Source organism: Ailuropoda melanoleuca, chromosome 3 (assembly GCF_002007445.2).
Source record: "Ailuropoda melanoleuca isolate Jingjing chromosome 3, ASM200744v2, whole genome shotgun sequence".
Taxonomy (NCBI): domain Eukaryota; kingdom Metazoa; phylum Chordata; class Mammalia; order Carnivora; family Ursidae; genus Ailuropoda; species Ailuropoda melanoleuca.
The window spans coordinates 31,327,982-31,334,110 of NC_048220.1; the positions used below are offsets into that span (position 1 = coordinate 31,327,982).

Consider the following 6,129-nt stretch of genomic DNA (forward strand, 5'->3'; position numbering starts at 1 on the left):
AACTCCTTGTTTTTTGTAAGGAAGGAGATTGGTTTCCCCTCAACACAGATACACTCTCTCTGCATCAGCCCCAGCGTGAGCCACAAGAAAATCAAAGATGGATCTCTCGCTTATAAAGTTGGACTAATACATTCAGACAGGTAAAATGGAATTGACTGACCAGACTGCTAGCCTATTATTTAATCTGGTTGAGTCAGATTTACATTTGCACACAGTTTGTGTGCTGTGTGAGTAGGGGGGACAGAAAGGTTCGTTTCTGTATATGAAGTCCTTAGCCACATGTCTTTCATGTCGTTAGAAGTCAGAACCAATCTTAGAGTTTATTTAAACTGGGCAGTTGGTTACTTGAATATATATAGGGCTGAGGATAGCACAACAGCTGACTACCTTAGAGAAGCAAAGGGGAAAGGCTTGAAATATTTGAAAGCGAATCCTCAAAACCTTTGGAAGATACTGGTGGGAAGATGCCTGGCTTATCTTCTATTTATAGCAACCTCTATTCTAGATGATAAAGGTTAAGTGCAAAGAAGACTGGGTCTTTGACTCCAAGAGCACTGTAGTCTGGATGGATAGAGAAGCAAATGAGTAATTAAAAATAGATGATGAAATAATATGAATTTTAGCAGTCGAGGAATTAAGGTAAGTTTTCTTAGCAGACTAGCATTAAAATTACTCTTGTATTAATATGGAAAACACTTATGAGATAATTTTATATTGAAAGGCAGAATAATCATTGTATATGTATATATACAATATTTCCTCTCTACCTTCAAGATAAAACTGAACTCCTTCAGGCTGAAGCTCTTAAGACTCCCCGTTACCTGGCCTTGACACATACATCTCCAAAAACATCATCTACTTGTCTTCCAGCACCCCTCCCCACCCCACATCACACCCCAGACTTCTCCAGAGCCCTGAGGAACAACCCTACTTTCCCATTCACAACATTTCAGGGTAGGTACATATGAAACAACATGACACAGAGAAGTCAAATTATATTTGCATTTTCCCCAATCATGGAAATAATAAAGTCTCCAGGCTTTTTCATTACTTCACCCCACCCTCGTCTTCTTCATTTTACACCACTCTGGATTGAAAATATGCTTAAACTGGAAAAACGCAAGACGAAGTACTGTAAAGAAAGTTTATCTTTTTTTTTTCCCTCTAGGGTTTTGTTTTGCTATGATGTGTGTCTCCCCAGCTTACGTACAGCTGGACATACTTGCTCTCCTTGACTGGCTTCGAGATCAAAGACAAGGTAAGCTCTGAAGATCTGGATGAAGTTTTCACACATTATAAACCACATTCTGCATTATGCAAGCCTTTTGCACAGGGAGGTGTGAATGTGGTGAAGGGAACCATACCACAAACCGTAAAAAGAGCAGGAAGATGATCACTGATGGAGATGCTAAAATACAGACCTTGAGTTACAGATTCCTCACCAGCTTTCCAGACCCTCTGTTAGCTGGAACATGAATACATCACCAAGGAAAGCCCCTCCCTTGTCTTTCATAATCATTTTGAGCTCCCTAAACCACATTTTGAGCTCCCTAAACCACATTTTGAGCTCCCTAAACCGCAGGATTGACACTTGATGCATCACACTGCTGAGTTTCTTAAAGTGAACACGGGGAAAACCATAATGCAACTGTCATTTTAACACTGGGAATTCAGTCAAACTGCAATGCCCAGTGATAAATCTAGAATGTGAGTCAGGGATGCTGATGTTCTCATCTTTCTGCCACTAGCACCAAGCAAGGTATCCAATCTGAAAGAGATTCATCATTCAGTAAGTCAGCCTCGCAATTCCTTTTTCAGAAATAATTTACTGGGGTTTGGGAATGAGCCTGCTTTGATTCAGAATAGAATGTTAATGTGGGTTTATGTCTTTGGAAGCCCTTTTCCTGGAATTCTAGGAGAGATTAGGGTTGAACCTTAGGGATGGCAGCATGGTGCCAACGGAAAGGGTCACCCAAATGGCACTGCACCTGTGTGGTGCAAGATGAAGACGATTCTGCTTTCCTGGATTACCCTCAGGGAGTCAGGAGTCTATTGCCTAAATTTGAATGTTTATTCCAAGAGCCATTTGGGAATGAGGGGTAGGATTTGCAAGGGACATGTACAGTCACATTAGATGATCACCAAATGGCCTTCTAAAAAGTGTGGTCCCATTTTTCTGTGGGGCCTCACATTTGCAGTAGGCGGAGGGCAAGTTTGGGGATTGCTTGGAATATCAGTGGAGAGGTTGAGGGCTGCCTCCAAGGTCTTCTTTCCCTGTCCAGTCTCCATGTAGTTTTCTGCCTCTCTGATCAACAAATGCTGAGCAGATATTTAGAGAATCTTTGTTTAAATTTATACTAATCACCAGTCCTTCTGTGGAGCCATTATGAATCCAGACCATGCTACGGAGCCCTCTGTGTGTGCCCACCAGCTGCCAGCAGTGGCGCCGCATGCCCCAAAAGGATTCCTCCATGAACTCATTGCTTTGCAGGGAGGCCAACCAACGAAGAGTTCAAGAGTCAGAACAGCCTCAAAGAATTAGGTTTATGATTGTCAAGTTCCTACTGACAGGAACTGGCTGGGGAGGTTACAGGAAGGAGGGGAAAGGGTGGAGAAGCCACATGTCTTAGAGAACCCAGCAAAAGTCTTAATAAATAGATAAGAATCTTGTTCACTTAGCATTTTCAATATTAGAAAGCAAATAGGACCAAAGCAGGGTCTAAGAACTGCATGTTCTTCCCTACTAAGAGAAAAGAGATTCCACAAACTGATGTGTGCTCAGCCTTCATGACTGTGCAGGAGAGCTTTAAGATTGGGTTGGGCATCAGCTCAGATGAGACTATAAATGATTCAGCTGGTAAACATCAAAAGAGAATCGATTTCTCCTAAAGTGCCCTCTACAATATTATTTAATTTGTCTCTAAAAGGTTAGATTGATTTTAATAATATACCGCTGTCTTGTGAATTCCTATTCATCCTTCAAAACCCTCCCTATTACCAGTGTCACTGACCAAGAAAGCATTCCCTAATCTCCCCCAGTGTAGGGCATCAATTTGCCTTTTCCACACACACGTACCATCACTCTTTTTATACTCAGCTGTCAGATGTTCATTTGCAAGTCTGTCTCTCCTGCTGGACAGAAGCTCCCTGAGTCCAGACAGTGGCCTCATTTATCTCTGGGTCCTTGTTTAAACATATGGTGTGGCACTGTAAATGGCATATACCTACTCAACAAAGGAACACACTTAACATAAGTACAGTATTTATACTGCAACTTCTGGTGGCCATGCATAAACATCCTGGTTTTCTTTCTGGCTGCAGGTCACGGGCTAGTTACTCTCATCTAATGAAATTATTTTGTGGATGAGATCATTGAAACTGAGTAATTCTCTCAAGGCTGTAGGACTTGTTAAATGACCCAGACATTTTTTTCTAAGTTTGTGACTAACTTATTTGGTATGAAACCTGACCCACGCTGACATGAGGCTATTTATAGTTTTTAGTTATTCCATTTACTATGAATATTCATATGCCACACTATAAAATATTAGTGTATTTATTGTGTACTGGCCCTTTCTAAAATAAGAAACATTGAAAATTATCTATTACATCTTGCACCAAGGAGTTTAGAAAAGGTACCATGTACTTGTACGGTATGATTTCATCAAGAGAACCCATATCATACAGTAAGTGTCCTTTTGTTGTTAGTGCTTATTTCAGCAAAACAACATCAACAGTCATGTTAAATTGGTGTTAGCCACTTGGCTTGTATTGTTTGTGTTATTCTATTTGCATTTAATTGTTAATGAATTGTGGGTATAAATGTGTTAGAAACCATATACATTGTACTGTTAATTTCTAATTTTATATTTATAATATCCAGGTACTATGGTAGTAACAGTAACAAGTGAATAAAAAATTTAGGAAATCAATTTAAAAAATTGTATAGTTAAAATTAACTTGAAAAAAAAAACCCTTACATGTCCCTAGGGGGACAGTATAAGTGATTGTGTGCATGATTATATACATACATATGTATATATAGCACTAGTTATATACATAAATACATAATATGTGCTGTAATAATCATGGGCATTATACACACTCAGATTAGGCGTCCTCTTCTCAGAGTCACAGAAATAACTGATTCTTTCACTCACCATGTCCTTTTTCTCCTTGAGCAGAGGCCATGCTAATCTTCTCTGTATCACTCCAATTTTAGTATATGTGCTCCTGAAGGGAGCATACAACTTGTCCTCTTTCTGATCCCACCCCCACTTCTTCAGGGACCACACACGCACACAGAAATTTTGGAGGAATGAATGGAATCAGCCAGCTGACTTGGAATGATGAAGGTCTAGCCATAATCAGAACACTTGTATATTGAATCTCAGCTAGAAGGATGGAAATTTAACAATATTTGTGACATTCAAGATGGTAGTTAGATGCAGGGCCCAGAGAGATAAAAGAAATAGATGGGGCGGGCAGGCTGTAAGAAAGAAAACTGCAGGGTGATGAGGGATGGCAAATTGAAACTCTTCAGTATCAGAGTGAAAATAGGCAGTGGGGAGACTATGGTAGGGAAGCAGCCAGTCATGGGAATTTGAACTTGAACACCAGCTAATTACCATTATAATTTGGGATTGTGAATCCAATTTGCTCTATCTTTTCGTTTTCTTTTTCAAGGGGGGTGGTGGGGAGAAAACCAGGGTTCTTTTTTTTTTTTTTAATGTTTTTTTTATTATATTATGTTAGTCACCATACAGTACATCCCCGGTTTCCGATGTAAAGTTCGATGATTCATTAGTTGCGTATAACACCCAGTGCGCCATGCAATACGTGCCCTCCTTACTACCCATCACCAGTCTATCCCATTCCCCCACCCCCCTCCCCTCTGAGGCCCCCAGTTTGTTTCTCATAGTCCATAGTCTGAGATTCTGACTTTATCCCATATTAAATTTCTATGTGTGTTTATGAACTGTTAAGTTGTGTTTCTATTCTGTTTTTTCTTTTTGTCTATATGATGAAGACACACTTTCAGTTATTGATGGTTTTGCTATGCTTTCATATTGGGTAAGGTGAGTTTCACCCACATTGCTCTTTGGAGTTTTCCTGCCTATTCTTAATTGTTTTTCTTTTCTTTTTTTTTTTTTTAATTTTATTTTATTATATTGTGTTAATCACCATCCAGTACATCCCCAGAGAAAACCAGGGTTCTGTGTGCATTCTCCTGACTTTCTATATTGGCATCTAATTCAATGAAGAAAAATAGTGTAGATCAAATAAAATACATCTGTGGGCCAGATTTGGTCTTCAGACCATCACTTTGCATCCCGTGACTTAGAATCTGATGGCATCGTTAGCATCCTGAACAAACTTGTCACACATGGTCCCCTATTTCTAACCCTGGATAAAAGGAAATGGAAACTTTTCTTGTGGTAAATCATATTATTTTCATCTGAGGTGATAGCTTTGGATGTGACTCAAGGGTTCACTTCTGGAAAAGAGAAATCTCTTTTTGCCCTTGTTTGTGGCTTAATAGTATTAGAAATTAAACTGGATTACAGACACTGAAATAGATACTCAAGGTCCAATCTCATGGCATTAAAGACTCTTCCTTTCAAAGTGGATCCTAAATTGAAATTCATCCTTTTCCATTCCCTTAATCCAGACTTCCCAGAGTTGATATAAGGTGCTGAGTGTCCGATGTTGAATGTTAAACTGGGTCAATAGAACCTGTGAAATCAATCTGTTCAGTTAACAAATGACAAACACTTAATGATGCAATGTTTTCTGAGAGCAAAATTGTTTGGAAACATATTTGCAAAGTTGGTAAAGAAGACAATTTTCACATTTCAACCCTCACTTGTATTCTACTCATTTCCTTATGCAACAAAATGCCTTGAGTGTCTATGATGTACCGGACACTATTTTAGTTACTGGTGATCTCACAGAGATAAAACAGACAATGTCCCTAAATTCCTTTAAGTACAAATCAAATATACAAGAATACATTTGATGTCACTCCTAGTAAGTATTAGAAGTGTTACACAAAGCCAAATATAAAATTACAGACTACCCTATCCTGAAAGGATAGAGGAAAAAATTGCAGCCATCCTGGAGAGATAA

General features: G+C 39.1%; 1 non-coding gene across 1 annotated transcript; it reads right to left on the reverse strand.

Moving 5' to 3' along the window:
• Nucleotides 1-4,138: 4,138 nt before the first annotated feature.
• On the reverse strand, nucleotides 4,139-4,244 carry LOC117801626. Its single transcript, XR_004624387.1, has one exon. It is a non-coding gene; the product is annotated as a U6 spliceosomal RNA (small nuclear RNA).
• Nucleotides 4,245-6,129: the final 1,885 nt, after the last annotated feature.